The following is a 16,855-nucleotide window of genomic DNA, read 5'->3' as shown; positions in this document are numbered from 1 at the left end:
ACAACCTTTCTACACTCAATGTCACTCCTCCATGGTTATTACGTATTATTTTGAAGAAATAAAATTGTAACCACAGAGAATTTGTTGTAACCAAAGCTCTCAAATTAGGAATATAACATTTCCCCCAATTGTATCTCTATAGACAGTAGACACAGATCTAGATCTACTCATGTTTTACTTCGAGATTAACCACATACTTTAATTTGAAATAGCATCCATATATATATCATCATATCGATTCATAATCCATTAATAGTGACACCGTATTCAACAGCCCAACACGCCCTGCCATTTTCGCTGCAGACGCCACAAGGCAATGCGTTTTTCAATTGTTTTCGGCTGGAATGTCGCTACTTCTCAACTCTGCATCCAGGAAAGGCCATAAAACTGTGTGACGTAGCAGGTCAACATTTGCTACCATGTTGAGCGATCCTGGAGGCGCCCAATGTATTCATTGGTTGCACCGTGGACAGTAGACTGTGCGTAAGCGGAATGGTTTTTTTTGTATGAAATCCCAGGAACAACAATAAATAAAGTAATGTGTAACACATAAATATATGTTTAAGAAATGAATGTTAGTTAGGTATTTACGTCCGCACACCGAAAATGTTATGTATTAGGATTAACAGTTACATTGTAATTTCGTAAGTTAGATTGAAATGAGTGCCTACCGACTGCCAATACAAGATCATAAATATGTAAATGAAAACTACTGTTCTAAGTTAGGGTAATCTGTTTGAAGTTTGATAAATTTAATTATATTAAAATGGAATTGCAAAAGAGGCCTAAAGGTGGAAATGAACTTGTGTTTGATATAATAATTTTCCTCAACAAAAGAGAACATTTCACGACCATGCATAACTCTACTTACTGTGACATGGCAATTAAATAATATGTAAATATTGCAAGTCACTTCTTTTTGCATTGATGTGAATGTGGCATTGCAAACAAGAAATCTACTGTTTCCAAATAATCACTGACAAAAAAGAGAAGGGAATGTTTACCAGTATGCTTACCGTTCATGCTTATGTACAAGGGACGTTTCTGAATGGTTGTGTTTTTGTTTCGTACAAATATTTTTTAAAGAAAAAATATATATATACAATACGATATTTTATATTTGATTTATCATAAATGGTAATAATAATGACAAGTACATTGTTAGACAGTATCCTCACCACTTGTACCAACGTACCGTGCAAAGAATAATTTCCGAATGCGTGGTAGTGTGTTTTGCAAACAAATATGCATACTTTTACAATGTCCATGCACGAAACTACATTACCAGAAACAGCTTAGGATTAAGCTATTTTCTTAATGAAACATACATGTGTGGTACGGTACTTTACATTATGTTTGGTTATTCATTATGTGATGAAATTGTAGTCATTCAGAAAATGTACCTTGTACATGGAACGGTTGATTAATATATTTTACATTTCATTTATCATAACTGGTAAAAAAAAATGCACTGTTAGACTTGTACGTATGTACAAGGAATAATTTCCGAATGGATGGTAGTGTGTTTTTCAAACAAATATGTATACTCTTACAATTTCCATGCACGAAACAACAACACCTGAAACTGCTTAGGACCTGAAGCTTTTTTCCTTAATGAAACATACATGTGTAGTACGGTTCTTTACATTATGTTTGGTTATTCATTGTGTGATGAAATTGTAGTCATTCAGAAAATGTACCTTGTACATGGAACGGTTGATTAATATGATATTTTACATTTAATTTATCATAACTGGTAAAATAAAACAAGTGTACTCGGACAATATCATTACCACTTGTACGTATGTACAAGGAATAATTTCCGAATGGATGGTAGTGTGTTTTATGTCACTGCACAATGTCAAAATGTTACAATGTCCATCCACGAAACTATATACCTGAAACTGATTAGGATCCCAAGCTTTTTTTTTAATGAAACAACATATGTAATCTATATTACGTGATGAGATGGTAGTACTGTAATTTGTAGTAGTCCTTGGACGCAAATAAACTAAACTAAACTGTAACTTGTACATGTAACAGTTGACTATTTTTTTTTCAATTTTTAAGTGCTCTTTCAGTTTGTTATGAATACGATTTAATTTCCATTTGCACCGTTATATGTCAGCCCATTTTCAATATACTGCATAAAAATTGTTTTTATTTTGTGATTATATTAAGACTCACGTTATATTAAATAACATGTTTTATTCTACAATACTTACATACAGCTACGAGCTAAATAAGTAAATAGATTAGGCAGGTTTTCTTTATTTCTATACTTGGTTAGGTTAGGCAGGTCAGGTTTGGTGCTTTTAGCAATTATCTCCAGTTGGCTAAAGCTGTCCCTAGCCGCTTATGATTCAGAATATAGAATGATCAACATTTGAATCGAGCATTCTCTTCACTGCAAAATCATTTTGTTTCCATTATGTTAATTGGAGTAGGTGGATAATAATTTGAAAAGTTCGAAAGAACAATTCCCTACTACTTTGAAACATTGCTGGATACATTGTCGAATGTCACAGATTTATTTTACATTAAATGAGAGTACAGGACGTGTATTGCCTATTTCTAGGACAGTTGCTTCATTTTAATTTTATCTCTTACGTTTTCTGACATTTTTCAGTTTAAAAAACAACATAAAATTGGAATGGTAGTTATAAGCAGACATAAGCATAGACACAAGATACCACAACTTTCTCCAGTTTCTATGTGATCCACTGGAAAACGGTGTGGACGACGACACCGAATATTTTGGTGAATAACTTTACCTTATACAAATTAAAATATGTAAAAGGAGGTTACGTTATTTTAAAAAGTCATGCGATATTTTGTGTTTATGGTTACAGTGCATTGAAGATGGAAGTCCAATATGCATTTTAAAAACATCAAGTTCGTATAACCATATATTTTTGGCTCGACAGAAAAAAATAAAAAAAATTGAATAATGTGTGATGATCACGATGCCATTATTGACAAAACTTTAAAAAGTACATTGATACAATATTTCTCATTTAACTTACATGTGATTTCTTATTTGCAGCACGAATTTATAATATGAAATACGTAATGAAAAAATTATTTTTGCTGTAGAAAGAAAAAGAACTAGTGTACATTTTGCGATGGTATGCAAATAATGTGTTCAAATCGGTTTGGGATAACCTTTCAACACAACATCTGGCATACGCAATTTCGCCATCTTATTTCCGACACAACACAACGTGCTGTTAAGCACTTTAATGAAGCAAAAGAGTGCCTTTAGATTTAATGACAACATTAGAGGTCTGTTAGTCTTAACAAAGGTTGGAGAAATGCCTCGATGTGCTAATGTAGCATTAACTTGATTTAACGCTTCTTTAAAATTTAATGCGCATTGAGCGAACCGGGCATAACACTTATTAACCGAAAAATGATTGTTTTTAATCCACAAACCATTCACGGAAGGTTAGGTTAGGTTCAGTTAGGTTAGGGAAACAGAAAATTAAATTGGAAAAAAAAATTACCGCTCACACGTCATCTTGTAAAACTACCGCGTGGTTGCTACACTGACAGGGGTTTACGTAATTGAACGCACGGAACATTTGATTCACGTAGTCAACAGTAATGGTGGCACGAGCTATCGTGCAAAGGAGATACATGAATGTCGAAAAATACCTTATTTACAGTCCGAATAATTTGCACAATTCGAAAAAACACTTTTCCCAGCTTCAGAAAGTCCACAAGAACTAAATTCCGTACGTACTTTCTCGTCTTTTCTCCTGTAAATTTCAAGAAATGTGTTTCCAGTATATCTGAACGTTACCAAGCTTTTTTCTTAATAAAACATACATGTGTACAGTACAAGAGGCGAGACAAGAAACTCACCCACCAGTGTGCTGGGTCTGAAACTCGGCAAGCGCATGCGCGAACTTCCCTTATCATGCGCACAGGCAGGGTTGCCGAAAGTCATAAATGTTGTGTGAGCACGAAGAAACAACGTGATCGACTTCCTTGTCTTCATTTATAGTGTGTGTGTGTGATTTTGTGTGCAGTGTACTTGCTAGCATGGAAGTTTGCAGTTCAGAGAAAGCAAGTACACTCGGTGGACAAAAAGTAATCCACAGCCAAGGGCTAGAAATTGTATATAATGTGTATGTATTTATGAAAGATGAGGTGGGAGTTCGTTGCACTATGTTGAAGAAACACTTTCATACGCCCCATAAAACACGACCTCGCCAAAAAATCAAGAGTGATATAGACAAATTCGATAAGTGTGTTGTTAGGCATGTTGTGCATGAATTTCGCCTTACAGACGGGTAAAGGCCAATGTTAGAAGGTATCCGAAGGGTTTTGAAACAAATAATTGACTTCCAAGGCAGTGTCTGGTGTGTGCGATAGATTATATGTGACCTAGAGTTTAAGTGGGAAAAAGCAGAAAATAATAGACAATTGCTTATAGAAAAGGACGAAATAAGAAGTTTACGTTCATCGTACCTCAAAGCCATAAAAATCTTTCTTCGACAAGGACGGTCCATTGTTTACGTTGACGAGACTTATTTTCACAGCTCGACAGCAAAGAAAGAAGCTTGGGTGGATGGAACCGCGGCTGCCGTCAAAGCACCGGTGTCTAAAGAGCAACGTGTAATTGTACATGCTGGCGGCAAAGAGGGTTTTGTTCCAGGTGCACTATTAATGTTCAAATCTGGAAAATCTTTTGGCGATTACCACCATGATATGAATGCCCAAAATTTTGAGAAGTTGATCCCAAATTTGACACCATACAGTGTGGTTGTTTTTGACAACGCTTCATACCATAAAGTACAAATAAATCCTGCACCTTCTTCCTCCTCCCGAAAAGATACTATGATTCAGTGGCTCGTTCAAAACAACATCCCCTTTGAGGCACACATGTTCAAACCAGAATTTTATTCATTGGTGAAAATAAACAAACCCCGTTTGAAGATGTTCAAAATTGATTCCATCTTAGCAGAACACGGTCATTCCCTTGTGCGTTTACCACCATACCACCCACATCTTCTTGCTTACTTTTCTTGTGTTCTCGTTCTGCGTAGACAGTTTGGCCCGTATGCACTGCCAACCCTGCTTCCGTGCATCCCTCCCCTACGTACGGCTTGAGCATTATGCTGCGAGGAGTTTCTTGTCTTGCCTATTCTACTGTAGTACGGTACTTTACATTATGTTTGGTTTGTGATGAAATTGTAGTCATTCAGAAAATGTACCTTGTACATGGAATGATTGATTAATATGATATTGGTAACATTATAGTATAGGGGTGATGGATTTCTTCAAATTTACAGGAGAAAGTACTTACGGAAATGATTTTCTGTAGCGTTGTGGAAGTTCGTGAATGTAGTTTTGAACCATTTTAATGCGAATACATATTATTTTCTGCGAAAATCTCTGTCCGGCACACTCGCTGTTTCTGCTGCCGCCATTTGCTTTCTGCACGAGAACACAATGTTCCCCATACTCAGTGTTTCAAACTCGCCATGTTTTCACTAGAACATGACGTGTCGAGTATTTTTTTTTTTTAACAATGCTTGCCTAACGTTACGGAAAATGGTTTTTGGGGCTAACGTGAATGGTTTTTTGGGCTAATGTGAGTGGTTTGTGGGGCTAATGTCAATGGTTTGTGGGGCTAACGTCAATGGTTTGTGGGGCTAACGTCAATGGTTTGTGAGGTATTAGCATAATTTCAAATCTGGGCACGAACATAGTATTTTCCGGTGAACGAGGTTGCAACACTGCATAAATCGACAAAACACTCGCACAATGCGCCCTGAACCAGTACGCTATCGCCTGCCATAATGTGTTATAGAATTGATATAACAAGTAACAGTAAGTACTCATAAATGTAAGAAATAGACATTATCTTAGTTAGAAATGCATTATTTCACCTTAGGAAATGTTCCACATTCCAAAATAGTACGTTAGCAATGTAAAAAAGTGTAAAATGATTTATAGGTGTTACCCCATACTATAATAGTACCATGATATTTTACATTTGATTTATCATAACTGATAAAAAAACAAAAAACAAGTGCACTCTTAGATAGACAATATCATTACTACTTGTACGTATGTACAAGGAATAATTTCCGAATGGATGGTAGTGTGTTTTATGTCACTGCACAATGTCAAAATGTTACAATGTCCATGCATGAAACTATCTACCTGAAACTGCTTAGGACCTCAAGCTTCTTTCTTAATGAAACAACATAAGTAATCTATATTACGTGATGAGATGGTAGTCGTTTGTAAATGTACCTTGTACATGTAACAGTTGATTATTATTTTCAATTTTTAAGTGCTCTTTCAGTTTGTTAAGAATACGATTTAATTTCCATTTGCACCGTTATATGTCAGCCCATTTTCAGTATGCTGCATAATTATTGTTTTGATTTTGTGATTATATTAAGACTCACGTTATATTAAATAACATGTTTTATTCTACAGTACTTATGTACAGCTACAAGCTAAATAAGTAAATAGGTTAGGCAGGTTTTTCTTTATTTCTATACTTGGTTAGGTTAGGCAGGTCAGGTTTGGTGCTTTTAGCAATTATCTCCAGTTTGCTAAAGCTGTCCCTAGCCTCTTATGATTCAGAATATAGAATGATGAACATTTGTGTCGAGCATTCTCTTCACTGCAAAATCATTTTGTTTCCATTATGTTAATTGGAGTAGGTGGATAATAATTTGAAAAGTTCGAAAGAACAATTCCCTACTACTTTGAAACATTGCAGGATACATTGTCGAATGTCACAGATTTATTTTACATTAAATGAGAGTACAGGACGTGTATTGCCTATTTCTAGGACAGTTGCTTCATTTTAATTTTATCTCTTACGTTTTCTGACATTTTTCAGTTTAAAAAACAACATAAAATTGGAATGGTAGTTATAAGCAGACATAAGCATAAACGCAACAAACCACGACTTTCTCGAGTTTCTATGTGATCCACTGGAAAACGGCGTGGACAACGACACCAAATATTTTGATGAATAACTTTACCTTATACAAATTGAAATATGTAAAAGGAGGTTACATTATTTTAGAAAAGTCATGCAATATTTTGTGTTTATGGTTAGTGCATTGAAGGTGAAAGCCTAATATGCATTTTAAAACCATCAAGTTCGTATAATTAACTATAACCATATATTTTTGGCTCGACAGACAAAATTAATAAAATTTGAATAATGTGTGATGATCACGATGCTATTATTGACAAAACTTTAAAAAGTACATTGATACAATATTTCTCATTTAACTTACTACAAGTGATTTCTGATTTGCAGTACAAATTTATAATAGAAATACGAAAATTATTTTTGCTGTAGAAAGAAATCGAACTAGTGTACGTTTTGTAATGGTATGCATATAATGTGTTCAAACCGGTTTGGGATAACCTTTCAACCCAACAGCTGGCATATGCAATTTCACCATCTTATTTCCGACACAACACAACGTGCTGTTAAGCACTTTAATGAAGCAAAAGAGTGCCTTTAGATTTAACGACAACATTATAGGTCTGTTAGCCTTAACTAAGGTTGGAGATATGCCTCGATGTGCTAATGTAGCGTTAACTTGATTTAACGCTTCTTTAAAATTTAACGCACGTTGAGCGAACCAGGCATAATACTTATTATTATTATTATTATTATTATTGTATGATTTGCTTAGGTGAAGGGAAAAATTGGTCCAAAAAGGGAAATTTTGTCTCTTGGGAAGGGAAATTGTGCCCTCATATTGTGGCAACACTGAGTCACGTGCTATCTCGCCCCAGAGCCAAAATGAAGACACTGTAAAATCATGTACATTTAAAGGGTTAAGTTGTTGTTCAATAATTTGAAGTGTTCAAGCATTTGTATAACAGTGTACTTATACGATTTCCTTTTAATTTCAGGTTCTTATATCAGAGAAATGTAAAGTTCGGTTTTTTAATCAACCAAGAGAGAGCAGGCTTCTTTGTAACCTTCCCATGGTTTTTTTATTCAGTTTCTCCATGCTTATATTTTATTTTTATTTTTTTATTCAAGATACCCACAAATAAAACAATGAATACTGAAAATGACTTAGAAATGTACATAGTCACAGTGGATGTAGTAGAAAATGATGAAGACTGTGACTATGAACTACTTGTTGATGAGAAAGAATTAGAAAGAATCAATCAGCTATGTATGGACGTTGGGAATCAAAGTGCTGTATCAGCAATTGACACTGAACATATCACATTTCAGTTGAAAGAAGTTGCAGATACTAATGAACCTTTTCCAGCTTCTGAAAACATTTTGCATCACTGTAAAACAAGTTCACATATTTCGATAACACAATCTCTTGAAGAAAAGGAAAACGGCAGTGTGGAATTTTCATCTTGTAACCATGAACAAGCAGTGGGTATTAAGACAGAAAAAAATTCACAGGAGGAATTTTCCTCCTCAAATTTTAAAACTGAACAGAATATTATTCCACATGACATAAATAACATGTACATTGTACAAACTGGTATTAAAACTGAACCAATAGACTTTGATGGTACTAGTGAAGATGAAGGCAATTTTTATGAATGTGAGACATTTACACTTTCACCAAGATTATCTAATGCCACCACTGAAGATATGAAGTTTTTAAATATAGCTGCAAAACCAAACTCCCAAATACAAGATGCAAACCCATTTGTTACTAAAAGGTGAGTGACATATTTTATCACTAGTACCACTGATCTTGACCCTTCTTTTGACAGTTTTGTTTTCTAAGTATCCAAATGTTTCACTGCTTTAGAGAGCCAACTAAGTTTAAGTCCACTTTATGCTCAAATAGGCTAATCTGGATTTGATCAACAGGTTGAAGTGGAATCACAGAATTGATGCAATGCAAATTTAACTTAGGACTCCTTGTCCATAAGGTAACAGGATTTGCCTCTGCACTGTTAGGGAAGCTCTCTGGTAGTAAGATATGAGAACACAAGTATTAAATGAAGACATTAAGTGTTAACTGATTAAGTGAGCTTTCATACTGAAGTGACAATTGTCACTGGGAAGAACCTTTTGTACTGGAGTAACATAAAAAGTTGCACGTGTCGTTTCCATGTCACTTGAACTGTTCCATTTTCTCGATAGCGTGCATTGTGTAGCCTCAGTCTCTTGGTCACACACATGCACAGGGAATGCTATTTTTTACAGACTGAAGGATTCCTATGTTCCTTGACACCTTGTTGTAAAACCTCTGTGTCACATCACATGTCACTTCAGTCTGAAATCTCCCTAAGAGAGTAAATAGGCAATTTTGTATCAATGTATGCAATATGAGATTATCTGCTGTTACCTACTACCAAACACAGTTCTCTTCTTTTCATTTCCATGTACCCTCTATCTATACTTTGCATATTCTTCTGAAGCAAGCATTTAAAAATGATGAAAAATAATTTTTAAATGCTTATTTCATAAAAATATGCCTTCTCTAGATTTTTCTATTATGACAAAAATGATCTACTGTCATGTTTTGTTTTGGTATTAATTAGAGGATGTTCTGACTGTTTTGCATTTATAGTCTACTTTATCTTATTGCTTTGAATCCAATTTTGAGTGCTTTCTTGTGACTTTACAAAATTACATCAGCACATTATAGTTACAAAAATCTATTGTGTTGTAATAATTATGGTATACTTGTTGTGAGATATTTAAGTGCATTGGGTTAATTTCCACATAGTTGTCATGTTTTCAAGGGGAAAATGTTTGTTTTATGATGCTGAAGCATTTCATTTGTTGAGTGTGAACTACAAATTCTGCTATGGCAATCTTAGTTACAGCACTAGAAAGAATGAGTGGGCAGTAGAGTGCTGCATCGGTCAATTTCGCTCACTCAAACTCATTCGAGTCTCCCACACTCGAGCATACCGCACTTGTAGTGGAATGATTGATAACATCCCGTATTTCAGAACCTAATAAGCAGCACTGTCACCCTAAAAGCTATGCATGGAAGGAAACCACTCTATGCAATTACAATTCTAAATCATAATTCCATATATTATTATGTAAGACTCAAATATAATATATATGAATGTATGCAATATCTACACCGAAACGTAAAATGGATACACATGCTGACAGACCTGCCTAAGCAATTAACAAATATCGTATCACAGTGCAACAAGTACGTGTACATCATTGTTCACTTACCAAAAGGGATAATTATATTCTGCAAAATAATAAAATGCAGTTATAACTGGTTTTAACATTCAATCAAACATCATTTTAATGTGACAATCATCGTAGAACATAAAATGCCAGCCTAGGTAGTTTCAGCCCATAATCATCTATTTCATTTTTGTATATCTTGATAAGATATTTTAACATGACTATGTTCACTTACTTTTCAATTTCACTGTGTCTTTTACTTCATGATCCATATTTGAGGACCCACTACCACAGACAGATGACGGAAATACGTGTAGTGATAGGGTTCAATAGTTCAAGTATATCCCTCGTTCGAACCTCTTTTTCGCTCTAAACAAAGACCTGTCAATTCTGCATGCCATCTAGCGCTGCCCATCTATTTGCCACTCGAGCAAAAAGACTCATTCCAATACTCTAGTGGGCAGGTAGAAGCAGGTGCTGATATTTCCTGGTATGTACACATTTGGGCTAATAAAGTTTTTCGTTTTTGCTTTGGGGCAGGGGGAACTGGCCAACCATAGGGGCTGTCACTCCTTGCCCTCTTCCTCTGGTGTCATCACTGGGCAACTGACTCAATATTAAAAAAAAAAAAACTATTAGTGTTGATAATGTCATAACAATACCCCGGCCGGCAAACGAATAAAGTCCTGACAGAACTTGTCAGGACTTGCTCAGAATATTGTAAAATAAGGAGTTTTACACAGGAAACGGCGAGGACACTTACCTTTAGCAAGGTAGGCGAAGGTCAAGGAAGAGAACAAAACCAGGTGGGGAGAGTAAGAGGGGATCTTTTGATTGGTACCGTCCAGAGGAGGAACAGCTAGAGCTATTGACTTATTTGTTTTGCCGAGCAGGGTAAGTTACTTCACCCTAACCTGCCATTCTCATTTGCTCAGTCAGAAGTGTTTAAATCTAAACATGAGTTTACATTAATTACCTAAATGCCAAACTAGGTATTCGTACCTGGCCCGTTTAGGGCCGTCTCTACCATCAAGTGTTACATTTAGTGGGAGTGAGCAACACACCTTTGTTTGATCTCCGCGTTCCAAAGGCTGGAACACTATGATGTAACAAGTATAATTGAAACCTGAGATTCTTTCTCAATTGTTGGCTAATTCTGAATTTGTTGCAGTGCAGTAATGTAGCAAAACTTTTGTATTTCCAAGGCAAATATAATCAGCAACAACTACGTCCAGTTACAGAACTCCATTATCATAATTAGTACATTATTTTCTAGCAAACACTCTCTTAAGGCTAGACTCAGTTGTGGTTTGATTAAGTTCTATGTTTGTAGTGTGTTTCATGTTCATGTGCTAAATTCTAGTACCAAATCTGGGATTCCACATAAATCCAGACCCAATGAGCATATGTTTGTTAAAATAACTTAAAAATCTGTAATTATTTATTTTTCTGTGAATTGTATAAATAATTAAGATCTTAGGTATTATTCTGCCCTGATACTTCAATTTAATTAGAATTATTCTTTGACTTCCTACTGTATTTCATGTTCTTTTCCTGTTGTAAATTCTTTCTTCTGATATATCTCTTTTGTTTTCAGGTCAGCAATCAATAATGAAAGAATACAAGAGATACACAATAATGCAGTAACTCCCATGGTGTCTCTACACAGCACAAGTTTCCTTCAGTTACCTAAGCCAACATCACCATCAGCAGTAAATGTACAGAATAACACAGATATATCATGTAACAAATTATGTAACTTCAACCTACAATTTTGCACAACTTGCGATAAGGAAAACAAACAAAATAGAAATAATTCACTTGTGAAGGAAGAAAAAGAAGTGTCCATCACAACTGATGATGTAGATATCAAACCATGGTCTTCAGTCACAGAGTTCGAAACCAAAACAGTACTTACGCAGTCTCAAAAAAACTGTTTATCAGCTAACAGTGAACATTATACCAGTTTGCTTTACACAGTGGTAAAGAGTGAACAAAATTTGCAACAATTGTCTGAAAATATACATATGAAAGAGTTAAAGGTGAATATGAGTGCAAATTGTTTTAATTGTCAAATGTGTAAATCAGTTTTTTGTCGAAAGTCTGATCTTTTAAGTCATGCATTGATTCACATGAAGATGTCAGAACATCGCACTGAACCACAATCAGCAAGACACCTGCCGATTAGTGCAAGAAAGAAATCGTTTGATTGCTTAGAGAGTAACATCGAATTTTGTGCCAGCAAGAAACCTTTCACACATGCAAACAATCATTCTGGAAAAAACACCAGTAGGTTTTTACCAGATAATAAAATATGCATTTCTGATAAATGTACTAACTCCATCAAAATTGAACCATCATTTGCAACCATACAGTGTCATACTCAAAACCTTGATCAAGTAAAATTTAAGTCACAGAAAGATATAGCATTAGCTAACAGTGAACCTACCAGAAATTCTTCCATCATACTGGTAAAGAATAAACAGAAGATGCAACCATTCTCCAAAAATATATGTATGAAAGAGTTAAAGATTAATATGAGTGCGAATTGTTTTAATTGTCCAATGTGTAAATCAGTTTTTTGTCAAGAGTCTGATCTTTTTCATCATGCATTAATACACAGAGAGAGCGAATCATTTGGGAAATTAAAACTTTATTCTCATTCAGAACTAATAGAACAGCCAATGATCCATACAGAAAATAAGGAATTCAGTACCAAAATTTACACCAGCGGGGAAATTCCTGTACACTGTAAGAGTCATTCTCGAGAAACAACCAATGAGTATTCATCAGATAAAGACTTACTTATTCCTGATTCCTGTAAAGTTGATTATGTAAAATCTAATAATGTGGAGAGGCCCTATGAATGCTCTCTCTGCAAAAAAACTTTTCTTACATGTAAGCATCTTTCCATGCATTCAAAAGTACACGACAAAATTAAACCCTTTACTTGTCAAATTTGTGGGGTCACATTTTCAATGAAAGCTCATATTTTTAAACACATGAAAACTCATTTCAAAATTAAAACCTATACGTGTAAAATATGTAAGAAGACCTTCTCACGCAAATCAGAGCTTGTTGAACACAAAATTATTCATAAAAGGATTGTTAACTCTTCGTCAAAAGGTAATGTTCAAGTAATGAATAATGAAGTCCAATGTTTAGTTTGTGATGCAACATTTTCTCATAGTTTGGATCTTAAGGATCACATAAAGATCCATACTGGGAAGAAATATTTTAGATGTGCACAATGTAGAAAGTCATTTTATTACAAATCCAATCTAATTGCACACCTATCAACACACACCAACAGAAAACAATATGAGTGCTCTGAATGTAATCATCGATTTCTTACAAAGGCAAGTCTATTTGCCCATGTGGAATGTCATAGCGAAAATAAATCAGATAAGTGTCCTGTATGTAAAAAATCGTTCCCTTCTGGTTATTCTATGACTGATCATTTAAAAGTTCATACAAGTGAAAAACCCTATCGTTGTTCAGAATGTTACAAGGCATTTTCCACACAGACTAATCTTGCAATACACTCAAGAATCCATACAGGAGAGAAACCTTTTAAGTGTGACATTTGTAGCAAAGGATTCAAAGTAAAATGTCATCTTGTAATGCATTTGATGATGCATGCAGGAAACAAGCCTTTTAAATGTCCCTCTTGTACTTCTGCCTTTACACAAAAATCTGATCTTACAAAACATATTGTAATTCATGAAGAAAAAAAGCCATTCCAGTGTTCCATATGTAAGAAGTCATTTTCTCGTAAACTCAATCTTTCAAGACACTTGAAAGGACCATATGTTCACACCTAATAATTTTTAAGTTTGAAGTGTATAGTTTGATATATCAAAGTGCTAAGAATATATATGTTTTATTAAAAAGAAAACATGCAAGTTTTTATTCCCCTGTAATCCCATCCATACTGTTTGGTAATAATAATAATAATGTGTAAGTAATGAAAGTCTTGGTAGAGTAAATTGTTCACTAAAAATGGAGTAAGTAATGTAGCTATGATTTCCTGTGAAACGAGAAATGTTGAAATTCCATTCAGTGTAATAAAGTAAGAAATCTCGTAATGCTGCATCTATGTATGCATCTGTATCATTGTTTGTGTCACAATCAGCCTAATGTGGACGTATTCCATATGATGTCAGCATATAAGCAGATATGGAAATGTTTTGGACAGGAGGTGCTCATTTGCCCAAACATCAAAGAATTTCTGCAGGTAGGGTGAATGTTGCAGCGATCATTTTCTCTGATCTTTCCTTTCCAACTGGTCAATGGAGAGATGTGTTCTGTCAGGACTGCACTTCTAAGTGGAAGTATAGCCATAGCAAGAGAGGAACAAGTTGCCTAACAACAGCAAATGGCAAGTCATCTTTTCCACATTTTTTTTTTCACTCTTGCGTTCAAGATCTGCAGATTTGAAGTGCTTTCTCCCCAAATTTTTAACAACCAGGGTTTACATGTTTCTATTTTTAGTAGTTAATGGTCACTAATATTTTTCACCATTTTTCTTGAATTAGATTATCTTTTTTATGTTTGGTGAGAAATTGAAAAAGAAATGGACACATGTACAGACTGCATACTAAGTAAGACCCTATCAGAGCAGAGTATAATAATTTGACAGAAATATGCAACATCGATACAAGTGTCTACATACTTAGCACAAAAAATTACTTGAGTTTCAATAATTTTAGTGGATAGAAGTCAACAATATAAGCCATAAAGTATTATACTCACTCAAAAAACTTGCTAGAAGAGAAAGAAAGTGACTAAACAAGAAGGAAGGAAATATATTTGTATTTATGAACATACCACAATATTTAGAGTAGTTTTTTATGATGAACATAACAAATAATAATAAAAACAAAGGAACCTAAAAAGTACTGAAACCTTTCTTCCCAGAAAATAATCACTAATGGTGGTGATAATAATAATATAGGAAATAAAATGACATTGTTTTAATACGTTTTTTAATTATTATTATTAGTAGTAGCAGAAGTAGTAGTTCCCATGAGCCGACCCCTGTGGCAGAGTGGATATCACATCGTGCTACGATGCCGGCCGGTTCGAATCCGGGCGTGGGTGATTGTGAGAGTCGATTCATCATATCATCACTTGGGCCCATCTTCGCAATTAGCCAAAAGTGGCAGAAAAGTGAAGTAAAATAAACCAAATAAAATCAAAATATGTAGTTTCCATGTCTATTCACTTGTGATTGGCGTTCCGGCTATTGAATTAATTAATTTTGTATTGACAGTGCCTGCGGAAATTAGTGCATGGTGATGATAATAATACGTTACATTTTTATCATCTGGAAGAACATTTTCGTTAATCTCGTCATCGCCTTGTTATCAAAGGGTCTCGTGTTTGATACCCAGTGGATGCACGTAGTGGTTCGGATCCCACTTTAAACTGTAGGCCCAGTCCCGATAAACCTATATGTTTATAAAGTGGACTTAAAACAACAAATCAATCGATCTTTTCGTTAATCTATAAATTTCTGATTTTACTATATATTTTGATATTAATTGTCTACGTCCAACACCTCTCTCTGATAAAAATAATAGTGGTCTTAAGTTAGAATGATGATTGTGTTTTGTTAAATGCATATTCTTGCACCATCTCTTTATTGTTCATATAAGTAAGGTAAAGTTCCCATTGCGCATTTCAGCGTGCCATTAACCACACATCTTCAGTCTCGTCATTTTGAATGTGTGATCAGGATCACGCTCCGGCTGACTTAGCCCACCCCAAGAGTTGTCCCCAAGAACCCATTTATTTGAGGCTGGGTGAACCCCAGAGTCGCTTCATGCAGGGACAAGGCCGGAAAAATTTCGACCTTAGATCACCCACATCAGGAATCGAACTCTGGTCTCGTAGCAGTCAAACGCCCCACCTACTAAATCACCGCGGCTCCCTGCCTCTATTCACATAATAATACATAATTATTACAAGTAGCCTATTACCTATTCTGTATCTATTTCTTTCTACTTAGTTATTTTATCGCTTTTCTGCCACTCTTTGTTAATCGCGAGGATAATTGGATGAAATTGATGAACACGCATGCCCAGGCCGGGATTCTGACCCGGGAACTTCGGTGGCGATATCTAAAGTCGACCACTTTATGAGCTCTTTGTCTGATAATATAGTATGATTAGCAGATATTGTAATATCAAGACAATTTTGCTATTCTTATTACATGTGATGCAATTGACTAGCGTCTGAGAACCCTTCCCAAAATATATTTCTAGATAAGTGCCTACGTCCATGCCATGTCCCAGAAATGAAGTGAACGACGTAATGAATCAAATATTTTGTTGTAACTATTGAAAAATATTGACACGTCGTCGTTGTTTTCAAATGACTTTGTCAAAGCAGAGGGAAAGCTTGCTTCCGTGGTGACGTCACAAGTTTACGATCCCCCCGCGAAAAAGAGCCTCAGACCTCTTGAAGCAGGGTAGGAGAAAGTCTTCTCTGACCTTGCCCTGGTCTATCTGCTATTGGAACAGATAGGGGATTGGTTTCCCCTCGATTCCTTTATAAATCCTCTGAAGATCTAGGAGGAAAATTTCTACAGTACTTACCTTCTCTGCACGTTGTGCAATAGGTATGTATAATGCAGCGGTGTGCATTCGGGATACGCAAGATACGCACTGCGTACCCACAACACAGTAAGAAAAAATAAACATTTTTCATCTT

The 16,855-nt window shown here is 35.2% G+C and overlaps 1 long non-coding RNA gene across 1 annotated transcript; it reads left to right on the top strand.

The window, feature by feature from the left end:
* The first annotated feature begins 463 nt into the window (after positions 1–463).
* Positions 464–14,036, top strand: LOC146002242 (uncharacterized). Its single transcript, XR_014443686.1, has 3 exons — positions 464–535; positions 7,909–8,691; positions 11,736–14,036. It is a non-coding gene; the product is annotated as an uncharacterized LOC146002242 (long non-coding RNA).
* Positions 14,037–16,855: the final 2,819 nt, after the last annotated feature.

Source organism: Lepisma saccharinum, chromosome 1, assembly GCF_977018435.1.
Source record: "Lepisma saccharinum chromosome 1, izLepSacc3.1, whole genome shotgun sequence".
Taxonomy (NCBI): Eukaryota; Metazoa; Arthropoda; class Insecta; order Zygentoma; family Lepismatidae; genus Lepisma; species Lepisma saccharinum.
This window is presented reverse-complemented; position numbering and strand designations above follow the sequence as displayed.